This window comes from Melospiza melodia, chromosome 15 (genome assembly GCF_035770615.1).
Source record: "Melospiza melodia melodia isolate bMelMel2 chromosome 15, bMelMel2.pri, whole genome shotgun sequence".
Taxonomy (NCBI): domain Eukaryota; kingdom Metazoa; phylum Chordata; class Aves; order Passeriformes; family Passerellidae; genus Melospiza; species Melospiza melodia.
In genome coordinates this window covers 14547658-14560093 of record NC_086208.1, presented here as the reverse complement: position 1 = coordinate 14560093, position 12436 = coordinate 14547658, and the positions used below count along the sequence as shown (strand labels likewise).

General features: G+C 43.5%; 1 long non-coding RNA gene across 1 annotated transcript in view; it reads left to right on the top strand.

Moving 5' to 3' along the window:
• The window catches only part of LOC134425339 (uncharacterized), a 45433-nt gene extending 38822 nt beyond the window's left edge, over positions 1–6611 (top strand). Inside the window, exon 3 of the long non-coding RNA XR_010029636.1 lies at positions 6583–6611. This is a non-coding gene — a long non-coding RNA (uncharacterized LOC134425339). The remainder of the gene's footprint in view (positions 1–6582) is intronic.
• The last annotated feature ends 5825 nt before the right edge of the window (positions 6612–12436 follow it).

Genomic DNA, 12436 nt, shown 5'->3' with positions numbered 1-12436 from the left:
ATCAGGGTGCAATAACAGAACTTTGCTTCCAAAATTGATTTCACAGCAGCAAAGAGTGATGCAGCTGGCTGAGCTAGAAGTGATGGCTGCCACAGTAAACCAACTTTAATTTCCCCCACAGTTTCTTTTTTCATTTTACCAGACTTAATACTCTGGCAGAGAGAGACAGATTATTGGAAAATGGGCTCAGGTGACCATTGAGAATGTGGAATGTGTTTGATTAGGTTTCTATTTAAGGAGGGATATTATTTGGGAAATTGAGTCTCACTCTTTGTTAGAGGCTGATTGTAGCTTATCAGCTGAAGAGGTTTAGGTAACATTTCAACTACACAGCTGGAAATGGTACAATAACCCTTGATTTTAAAGGAGTAATTATTGCATCCAGCTTAGGCTTAAAAATAGAGAAAAACAGACTTTCAGGGCACAGCAAAGGAAATCTCATTTTGTTTTTTATTTGAAAGCAGCAAGGAGAAAACATGTTGTCATGTAGCTGTCAGTGGGATCTTGACATCTGAATCAGAAAGACTTCAAACACTGGCACGAAGCAGCAGCACAGTTCTGTGCAAGCTTGTGTCTCCTGGGTGGGGAAGGGAAGAAGAGGCATCTGGTACTTCCCTGTCCCCATTTCCTGCAGCCTGCCACAAACCCCCTTCTCTCCTGGTCAAGAGAGAGGCTGTGCAGTTCAAAGAAAATTAAAAAGTGAGCATTGCATCATTGCTTATCAGTTGTCATCCCAGATCTGGACCATGGGGATGTCTCCATCAGGGTGAAATCTGTGTCTCAGAGCCTGTGACTCACCAGGGAATACACTGAAATAAGGAATACCCCAAAAGTATCCCATTTAGCCCAGGTATGAAGCTGCAGGCAAGAGGTTAAGAGGAACATTTTTAAAGCAGAGCAAAAGACTTAGTGATGGAACTTCTGTTGACCTTAAGTCCCACACACTTTGAAAATTTACCACCTAAGAGCTACCTTAAATCTATAATGCAGTAATGGTATTAAACGAGGCAGGGACATTAAAGCACTGCCTTAAACCTTGGATTTCCATAATGCTCTGAAATGGGACAATAGCAAATCTAGTGCTTGGTCTTGATTAATTATGTGAGAGGGATGTGCTGGACTGGCCAGCACTGTCACAGGCAAACTGCTTATTAAAAAGGTTATGATCTTTTCTTTTCCTTCCTAAATGCTCCATCAGCTCCATCTCTGTAGGTAGAAGGTAACTCAGGGGGGTCGCTTGCAGGGAAGTGTTCCCAGGAAAAGCAGGACTAATCTGTCTTATACCCACAGGAATCAAATGCTGTTTTCATAAAGTAGAGACTGCTAAATTCTTTCAATTCTTTAGGAAAAGTTGTGTTCTTTTTCCCTGAGAAATGCAGTTAAGATTGGTTTGAAGCTTCTAAGAAGCTTAATGAACCGTGGCTATGCCTGTAGCTTTTTAACATTTGGAAACTTTTGTTGCTAATTAACTTCATTAATAGTACTTAGAGGCACAGTGGCCAATATTTACTGAGCACTGGTGTTACTGCAAAGCACCAGTGGAGTCAGTGGCTCCGCAAATAGATTCCCTACAGAAAACTACAGAGCTGAACTCGTTATGGTCAGGTTTTTTCTCCTTTGTGTGAAAAAAAAGGGAAAACCTCATTGATGGTGTTTGAAAAAACCACATTGGTGTTAAATGAATTGATGGAACTTCCTAATCCTACTGGGGCTGGTGCTGAGAGCTGCATTCCCACATGGAATTCACAGTGTGCACAGGGAGCTGGCTGCAGCATCGTGGCCTCAAGCTGGACAGAGCAGTCCTGCCTCCACAGGGACCCTCAGTGCCCAGAGGAAGATGCTGCAGAAACATCCCTTTCCAAGAAAACCCCAAACAGGAGCTTGGTGGCACTGAGGGACGTGGCTCTCAATGCCTGGATGACTTCAGCATCCATCCAGCAGAACTGTTGACATTGTGGTGTCCATGGGATGTCACTGAGTGCATCCCTGGCGCACACTGAGATGGGGTTTTAATCAGACCACCCTGACCAAAACCTTTGCTTTCCTGCTCAGCTGAAAAGGGAGGAGCACAAGACTCACTTTGCCATGACAGAAATGCCCTCTGAAAAGGCAGAGAGGTTTCTTGGGTGCAGATATCTGAAGCCCAGCTAATTGGACATCACTGCAGCAATTAACTCATCTGCGAAACTCCAGAATTGTGTAGATGTTACAAAAAAAATAGCTGAAAGTAGCTGGAATTATTTCTTGAAAAGATTTACTTCTCCCTATTATTTTCCTCTCTTTTTTTTTTCTTTTTCTTTTTTTTTTTTTTTTTTTTTTGTGTTGTTTTCTTTTACCTCTATCATAACCTCTTTTATTTACAGTGCATCCTTCAGGGGACACTGTTGAGCTATTCGCTATAAACCCAAAATATATACATCTAGGTTGGTATATATATGGAAATAGATTAGTCTCTTTGACTTGTATTTCTAGTCAGCCTGCCCAGATTACTGTGTTTGTTCTACCAAGGGAAATCTCATGACCTGAAAAATGTTTAAACTATGTTTTGTTTCTTTAATATCACAAGAACATTTCTATTGGTGTGATGGTTCCTTGATGCTTCTCTTCAGCCCTTTTGGCTTTTACTGCATTGACAGGATTTGAGTAGATTCTGAAAGCTGCTGGGAAAAAAAATTGCTGAAGATCCCAGGAATATAATCCTCTCCTTCTGGTTGGTTTTGCTACAGTTTTATCTTTTTTTTAAATTTTTTTTCTTCTTTTTTTTGGCATGAGAGCCCAAATCCCAAAGATTGCTGAGATGGTAAGAGCAACTGGAAAAGGAGGAACACCTTATCAGGCAATGGCTGCACAAGAAGGTTTTTAAAATTTTTCTTATCTCCATGCTGTCATCTACAACACCAGATCCTCTTAGGTTTTATACCAAAAGAGGTTTCTCTCAGGAATTCATCCCCTTGTGTATTATATTGTGGATGGCTGAATTCCTCTTAAGAAGTTAAGATTTTCACTCTTATTGCCCATGAGGATGGGCTGGAGGAGAAAGCTGGAGAGACAGGGAAAAACATCCTGTTGGATGACACAGTTCTGGGCATTGCTGAGGGTCCCTGGGTGCTGATCTGGAGGAGTTTGGCTCAGTCCCTCAGTCTCATGTGTCCTCTGCAGATGATAATCTGTGCCTGCAAGGCCACGTCAGCATTTCCCAAAGTCCCTGAACACTCCCTGCCACTGTAGTTGGGATCATATTCCACTCTGCATGAAAAGCAGAATAGGCCTGAGCATAACTGGAAGGTTGAATCTCTGGAGAGCAATAAACCTCCAAGGTTTGCAATGGGTATAAACACACTTTAAAAAAAATTATTTCTGGCTATTGTGAAAAGTTGGAAGGGTTTCATATTTTTCTTTTCTTCTGCCTGTGAGAAATACATTAACTAATAACTTAAACCCCAGGGTGCCTGCTGGTACATTCTTAGACAAGAAGGCAAGGATCAGTATTAAATACAGTTTAAAATAATCTAAGAGGTATGTGGAAGGAAGACAAGATCAAAGCAAATGGCAGTAAATTATTGAAATGGGCAACAAAAAGGACTAGGGAAGAGTCCTTATGCACAAACCAAAAGGAGGAAATATTTGAGCTACCACCTTGGGCCCCAATTCTGCTCCTGCCTGGTTATCACCAGCTAAATTGCCCAAGTGATTCTGCAATGCTCTGCACAAGGCACCTCCTTTCTCTGTGCCCAGTGGGGCTGCAGACTCTGCTGTGAGCAGGGTGGGACCAAGCTGCCAATGGGAAATGGAAAAGAGATGAGTTGGTGCAATCACAGGGCTTGAAAGTGTGCCTGATGTAAACATCAGTGAGACATTTGGTGCACTCCTAAGGCTTTTCTGTCACTGGTGTGCTGTGAACAGGTCTAGGGCTTTGGAATGGTTTAGCCATCTCTAAAGGGCTGTAGGGGTTTATCCACTTCAGCTCTCTAAGCCTTTAGTGCCAAATCCTTGTCCCTTGTAAGTCTCCAGCAAAATCACCACTAGTTTCAATGGGTGCAGGATCGGGTCCCTGGAGCACTTTAAGTAATTTAAACCACTCTAAATCCTTGAAGCAGCTTAAGTGATAAGCTACTTGTTCCAGAGTTTTCATCTTGCAGACCAGGCTTGTAAAATACTCCAGGCAGCTCCTGGTGCACTTGGCTGGGAGCACACACAGATGCATTGCTTTGGAGCACAGAGATAACTGGTGAGACCTTGCTATCAAACTCTCAACGTGTTTTACTTTTAGAGAAAGTGGGACTTTTGTTATTTTTTAAACACAGTAAATAACTTCCAGCAGCTACCAGATGAGATGCTGCTCCCTGTGCTCAGGCAGGAGAGATAGTGCCAAAAGCTCTGGATTCAGAGCTGGTGGTGATGCCATTTGCTGCTACATTCCCAACCAGTCTGTGTGATATTAGGAGCACCAAAGGCTCTTTAATGTACCCTGCTTTTGAATGATGATTTGAAAATAGGATAAACCTGGGAAACACTTCACAAAAACTCTGCTATAAAAAGTCACTTGAGGAAGTCCTAGCAGATCATCAAGCAGCATTTGGACAGGACTGCTGCAAAGAGCTAAGTGTCTCTAAAGGTAAAGGTAGAGGGAGAGAAGCCAGACAAAAATTTCACTCATTTCCATCCTTTCATTTGCATGACAGCACCTGGTTCACCCTTGTCTTTTCATCTGTTTTTTGCAGATCTGCAAATCAAGGCAATTCTGGGCGGGCCTGGTCAAGGGGATATTTTAAAGTCTTGCTGAAATCATAGCAGTTTGCTGCTTAGGGCATAATGAAAGGGACTGAGATGTTGTCTGAAGCTTTAGCCAAGCTGTCTCCCTGGAGATGGATGTTTTGCTTCCATGCAGAAGAGTCAATGTTCCTGCAGTAATGTGGGAGGCTCTGATGGTGGCCAGCTCACATCTTAGCTCCAGGAGCAGATACAAAGGCTGCAGCTCTCCACTGGCTACCACAGCATGAAATCTTTCCTAGCTCTGCTGCACAGCACCATTCCTACACATTATCTCAGTAGTTCTTCTGTCTCCAAGCCCATCTCTCCTCCACTGCTGGTCCAACCTCCTTTCTTCTTCTGACTCTTACTATTGAAGACACTGGAAAATTACCTTCCAATCTTGCACACTCCTCTGCTGCCCCTCTTTTCCCCTTCCTCTTTCCTTCCCATCACACTCATCACCCTTTCCCTTCCTGTTTACATCAGCCTCTCCCATTCAAACTCTCTTGTGTGTCTAGATAATACCATATATTGAATTACAGCTGCAGAGCAGAGCCCAAGACACCTGTGTCTGATTCCTGCCAGTGTTCATGAGCTTTTGTGACTCAGCCCCTTTCTGATGCTCCTTCCTCATCTATGAGCTAAAGCTGGAAAAAATATCAATAGGGGCCATGTGTTCCTTGGGTTCAGGACACGATATCCAGGGTGTGATTGCTGTTAACCTCTTCTGTGAGAAGTAGAACTGGCCTGATTTTCTGGTGGGGGCCATTGGCTGCCCTTCTTGGCTGTTACATGTCATTTTTCCTGAATTTATTTCCCCCTTTTCCCTCCCAGGGAATGTGACGTGCTTGGCACAGGAGCTGCAATCCATGCAATATTATTATTAGGCAATAAACAGGGTCCACGAATGATTTAAACACAGGCAGAGCTGCTGATATTGATTTATTTTAAGCTCTATAAAGAATTGCATGGAGTTTTTTTAATGGGAATTATTAGGTCATCCATGAGGGAATATTCAAAAGTGCCCCTCTGCTACAAGGCAAATAGTGAAGCTTTTGATTTGCAGAGGCTCTTTTGGGGCTCCATGCCCTGGGCCGCTTGAGCCAGCAGCTCTGGGAGGGACAAGGCACTGTCTGAGGGTGTAATTTCTCTAATTTCCCCACATAATGAAAACAAAACTGCTGCCTTGCTGGAAGGAGCAGAGAGGAAAGCCTGGGAGGGGATGAGGAGCAGACTGTGCAGACACTGATGGATGCTGTAATATTGTCTGCTCTTCTCCCTGGAGTTTCATGTGCTGAACAGCTTCTGGCAGAGCCCTTCCTCCTCTCCTGCCTGATTTCCAGGCCCAGTGATCTGTCTCCTTTCCTTTCTCATTTTCTACCTGTCCTCTTAAATCTTCCCTGATGTTTCCAGCCCTCCACTTTCTGATTCTCACATCCTATCTCCACATCTCATTAGTCCTTCAGGACAGAGAACACCCACCAGACCTTCCTTAACAAGCCAGCCTACACTGGTGGACTTTGCTCTGGGTGAGGAACACTCACAGCTCTTCAACTCAGGCTTTACACCTGGTGCCTCCTCCCTTCAAGCTCACAACCTTTCAGGAGGTGAAAAACCTCCACCAAAAACTGGTAACAAGCAGGCTGGTTGAGGGAGGGCTGTTTCACCACCACTGTTATCTCTACAGCACTTGTCTTAGTGCTTAGGGTACCTCTCACCCTCTGACTCTTGTCCCTAAAGCCTCATAAAATGACAAGAAATCCACTTTGCATTCAGATGTTCTCTGTTCATATTAATTTACGTGTTGGGTTTTTTTTTTTTTCTGTGCAGAGAGATAAAGAAACATTGCAGAAAAATGCCTAAGGTGTGTATGGGAATTGGATCCCCAACCCTGATTAAAAGTCAGGAAAACTGGTGCCTATGAGTGGTTCATGTCTTTGAAACTCTCTCCTTTTGATTTCAGGAGAAGGCAAAAGTGAGTGTGTCCCCCTGCATTGAAATGTCTTGGTGAAGACAGAAGACTTTCAACACACCTTTGTGACTTAGGAGCAGTGAACATAGAGATTTAGAAACCAAATCCCATTTTAACAGTCATCCACACACCTCCAGGTCCAGCTTGGAAAGCTGCTCAGAAGGTGCCTCTGCACGTGCAAGCCTCTCATCCTGCACAGCTTTTGAAATTGGGAATTTAATGCTCTGGAAAGCAGAGATCCTCTGGGTGTTGGATGTAATCTCCTGGATGCTGTCCTCTGCTCCAATGAATGGCAAAAAATAAAAATAAGCTCCTTTGCAGAGCAAGATATCTGAAAAGCAGGCCTAAACCCCAGAGTGTGAGCAAAGCCAGTGAGAATTTGAGTTATCCACGTGTGGAGAAAGGTGCAGGAACATGGGAGCAGGAAACAGGAGCAGCAGAAGCCCCTGGCACCACACCAAAGAGGAGAGACCTGAGTCTCTGTGGCCAGAGACACTTTCAGTTCCCAGGGGTCACTTGAAATGGAGCCTTTTGTCATATGAAGTTAATTTAATTAATCTTGAAACGATCCGAAGAAAAGTCACTGCCAGCTATGTTGTTTTAAAATAAGGATTTCAATGGGCCAAGATTTAGCATCCTTTATAGACCCATCTACCTAAAGGCCTGTATCTTATCTGATCATTTCCATGGCAACAGCTCTGGGATTAGAAAAGGATGAATGTTTAGGAATAGTTGCTGGAATTTCATGGAAGATGATGAATTGAGGATTACTTCACTACCTACGTGTTACCATGGAAATGCACATTTACAAATTGCACTGGATTTAAACCCCCACCATTATTAGTATAAATTTGTGCTGCTTTCTGAAGGAGCTCCAGGAGCAGAAGGTGCCTCTCACCTCTCCAGCCCCACTGAGCACAGGAATTATTTTTGTGTCTGGGAAAGGAAAGGGAAACAAGTTGCAGGTCTTGGGCCCAATTTCTCTTGTCAGACAATGTCCTAAATGAAATCCAGATAGTCAAAAGGGTTAAAACTAAAAAAATAAAAGTGTATTTCACATACAGAAAAGCCTCCAGTCAAAACCACTCCTTTCAACTTATATATAATGGAATTTGATAAATGGATGAACAGATTTTTGAATTACCACATATGTGACTTCCTGACTTAGGAGACTTTCAGTCTTGCAAACTTAAAGTTATTTCTAAGACTGTTTTTATTGCTTTTGTGAAATTCTTATTTTAAGTGTGAAACAAATCTACACAGTCTGTTTTGTAAACTATTCATAAAATATTCCATATTTTAGTAACCTGCTCTGCTCTACCACTGGGACTGAAGTAGGACTTGAGTACTAAAGTCTTGGAAAACACAGTTCCCATCTTTGAAGCCCAGAGCAAAACCAGAGAAATATTCCCCATCCATACATAAACCATGAAAATCCAGAGGGTCAGATAAATAACTGCTGGAAATTCTTTTATCACACACACACCTGTTTTTTGTAGGGCCTGAGGAACCATCTTACCATACAGCAACAAATATCAAAATAAAGAATGGCATAATAACTCCAAGAAGGCTACTGCAGCTGATCCATGAATTTAATCTAAAGGGGCCAGAGCATCTTCAAAGCAAAACTGAAGATTTGCAGCAGCTTGAGAAGGAAGTGTTATTAATTTTATTTTGTTTATCAGGAAAGTCAGTCTCCAGAAAACCTACCCTGAGGATCAGCAGCCTGGCTGAGGATGTGGCATTACACAAAACTGGTGTTTGCTGTTATAAGGGTACATTCAGTGAGGGATGGGGTAGTGATGCTGCTTCTTGTGGGAGAAGCAAAGGTGTCCTCTGAGGAGCTGTGTGGCTGAGACTGCTCCAAAACAAATTCATCTGCTCTGACAGTGCTGCCAGCAACAAATCTATTCAGACTGATATCCCCACTGCCTCAAACTGGGCAGAAACACCCAGGGCAAGGTGTTCCCAAGTGAGGCCAGCTTCTGTTCATGCAGCCAGCACCTGGCACTCTGGTATTCCTCGTGGCACTTCACAGATCCTGGGCTTGCTGCAAATACACCATGGTGATCCAATAAGCTATGCTGGCTGAATTAGTGACCTGGGAAGGAGATGAAGGGAGAACACCTTCCCCATGGGTGGCAGAAGAGGCACATCAGCTCACACCCTCTGCAGACATGCCTGTGTTTCATTTTTGGTACTGAGAGTGAGTCAAAACCCAAGAACACAGAGGCTCTGCAGTCACACTCCCCGCCTGACCTTGCCATGACAGGGTGAAGCACTCAGTGGTGACCCAGGCATTGTGTTAGCTGTCATTTTTGGAAAATATCATTGTGTGGATCTCATCTGTCCTTTGCACTGAGGAGGTCACTGCTAATGCAGCATCAGCATCCTCCCAAACCCATGGATATGTGGAGGGGAGACCCTCACCCCTGGGTTTAGTGACAGATTTGACTGTTGACATTGCATTACACCTAGCAACAATTTATGATGGGGTTTTTTCCATGTTCTCCCTTCCCACCTCTTGCAATCTTTTTGCTTTCTTAAGCTACTTTATTTTTCTTTCATTTGATTGTGGGTTTTTTTGTTTGTTTGTTTATTTTTGGTTTGTTGTTGTTGTTGTTGTTGGGGTTTTTTGGTGGTTTTTTTTTTTGTTTATTTTTAATACGAGACAAATTACTTTTTGTGCCTCTTTGGGAAAAACAGGGGGCAGATCTCCCCACCTGCCTGAAAGCCCTGCTCCCACCACTGCCACATCCAACCTCCTGCAGGCTTTCTCACGAGCAATTAGGAAATTGCTGGAGCAGCCAGAGCTGCAAAGAGGCAGTGAGGATGCATGGCATCTTCCCAGGGGTGAGAAAATCAGAATTGAATCAGCTGTTTGGAAAACCTCCACCCTTTCCTCTAAGATAAGCCTCACAGCTGGACACAGAGCCAGACACAATGAAGGAAAACAGCCTGGCTGAGGTGGGGCTTCCTCCTGCCTTCGGTCCTGACCTTTGGGAATGGCATTTCCCAAGGGAGCAAAGCCCTGGCTGGCTCCCCTGCCCCACTTGGACATGCTCAGACACCCCCATTATCCCAGAGTTATCCCAGAATCCAGGCACCAGCACACTGAACCCCCTCCCTGCTGCAATGCCACTGCACACAGCTCACTCTGGGGAAGATTACCAGATTTTAAGTGTCCAGAGGGAGAGAAATCCTTCCAACAATGAGGTTTTTGCCTGTGGAAATGGGTGGTTGCTGCACACCCCACACCCTGCCGGGGGGAAAGGGAGTGAGCAGCAAGACAAGTTCCTTGCAGGCTTCTCAATTGCCAGCTCTATTTTTGGCTGCTACAAGCTGGAGTGCCACAGGAAAAAAAAAAGAAAAAAGCCTTGTTAAAACTCTAGCAGTGAAATTCTTCTGATTTTCTTAGCAGCTTGATGACAGTTTCTAGCTGCTGAAGTTTTAATATTGTAGGGCAATAAAAAGGATATTTTGAGGTGAGGAAACAGTCAACAGCTGGAGATGCTCTCTGTTCAGAACAGTCCTCTAGTCTTGCACAGATAAAACTTTGTAATTTTCCACCCACCAGGAACCAAACTGATTTCAGTTACTGAGGACATTGGCTTTGAAATCAGTGACACCAAACCAGGAGGCAGATTGTCTTGGGGATGAGGGGGCTTCTCTGATCATAGCAGGGCTTTGGGACCAGCCTGAACCCAACCACTGTCATAGAAGCTTCTTAGTTGGGTAATAGTTATTGCCCTTATGATTTACAGAAGGTTGATGAATTTTTTTATTCTATTATTATTAAGAAAGTCATTGCTTTTTTAGACAGTTATGATACACCTGAACCTTATTGATCCTCTAATCCAAACACCATCACTATTGGCTAATTAAGAAACCACCCTTTGGTAAGCAAATCTCCATAACACATTCCACGTATTCACAGTAAGAGGTGCAGCAGGTGAAGATAATAATTATTTATCATTCTTTTCTCTGATCTTCTTACAGCCTTTCCCAGAAAGGCCTGGGAAAGTTATGGCCAGAGAGCTGCTGCCACAAACCATGACATCTGCCAAAGACTTCTTGGAGTTTTGGGCAAGGTCCTTCCTCTCAGTGTGCCACAGCACAGGGACAGTGACTGCTTGGCTCCTGCCTTCTGCAGAGTGACCTCAGTGTCACACACACCCCATAAAACAGCCAGCCCTCCCTCAGTTACATCCAGATAAATAAGCAAACCTCTTTTTTCCCTCTGAGTTGCTTTGTGCAGAAAAGATCTGGGCTGAAAATACACATTTTCACATGAAGAGTTGATCAAATACCTCTAAGATGTTTAACCTTGGAAGATGAAAGGGTTCCCTAGTGGTTGCCACCTTCCCTAAGTCGTTATCAGAGCAATTATGTGTGATTTAGTAGTTTGCTCTGTTGCAACACAATTTTCTATATTGTCTGGAACGATAAATGGAACTGCAGACCTGGCCCCTGTATGACTTCTTTGAATCTGCTGCATGGGACAGGTGAGAAATATTGCAGCAGGGTAAAAAACAGTGCAGGATGATCCATGGGAACGAGCTGATTCCTGCAGTTTTCCCTACCTGTCCTTAGTCTGGAAATTATTAAGAGGGCAAGAAGTTATCCACAGATAAAACAGGGAAGCTCTGCCACTGTTGGACAGATGGGATTAGGGTGCTGCTTGGGCACAGCATTTCTCCTTTTGTGCCCTGTATTTCTGAGGCAGTTTCAGGGATTTGTTTGTTTTTCCAGTTCTTGGCAATTTGAAATTTAAAAATAATTCAACTCCCAAGTTCTATTTGTTCCTTTGGAGTCCTCAGGAGATCACTGAGAGCTTTCCCCAAAAGGAAAGGGCTCAAAATAACCTTTCCTTTTATTTTTTTAATTTTTTATTTTTTTTTAGTATATGAGAGGGCATTCTTTATGTATCATAACTCCAGGAGCTGGATGCCACTACAAATTCAAATGTTCAGGGTAGGAATGTTGTGGATTTCCAGCTCTGGTAACCTCAATCAAAGAGAAAACCCTCACTGAATGACCTAGAGACATGCAGCAATGCAGAGCACAGAGGATTTGGTTTTGGAAATTACAAGGAGACACTTGGCAGGAAAGAACAACCACCTTGAGATTTACAACTGCAAATTTTCTTCCTTTCAAACACAGACCTTGTGCATCCCTCTGCAGGTCTCCTGTACTAGTAATACTCCTACAGATTTTGGATTACTACTGCAAAACACTCACACCACCACAGGAGTGACTCTACAATATTTTGAGGTCCTTTACATGCATGCAGAGAATCTGTCACATTTAGGCAGTGTCATTTTGTCCCTACACAAGACTGGGGATACAGAGGCCAGGGACTGCAGGGAATTGCCCTGTTCACTGCTGCAGTAAAAAAGCAGCTTATAACTCATAACTGAAAAGTCTCTGTTCAGCTCCTGAGAAGAACAGCAAAAGAGGATGTAGGGTTCAACACCCCCCAGGAAAGCCAAAACACACTGCAGGTTGCTTTGCAGGGCTGGAAACAAATTGGAGAAATGACAGGCAGTGATAAGGGCTCCCACTGAAATGAATTGCAAAGCTCCTGGTGACATAAGGCATGCCAAATCAGAAAAAAAAAATCAACCTAAACCTTGCTTTTTTTGTTTTGTTTTCTCCTTTCTGTATAATTCCAAAATAGCCCTAGGAAGTAGAAGAAACATGACTCAAAGA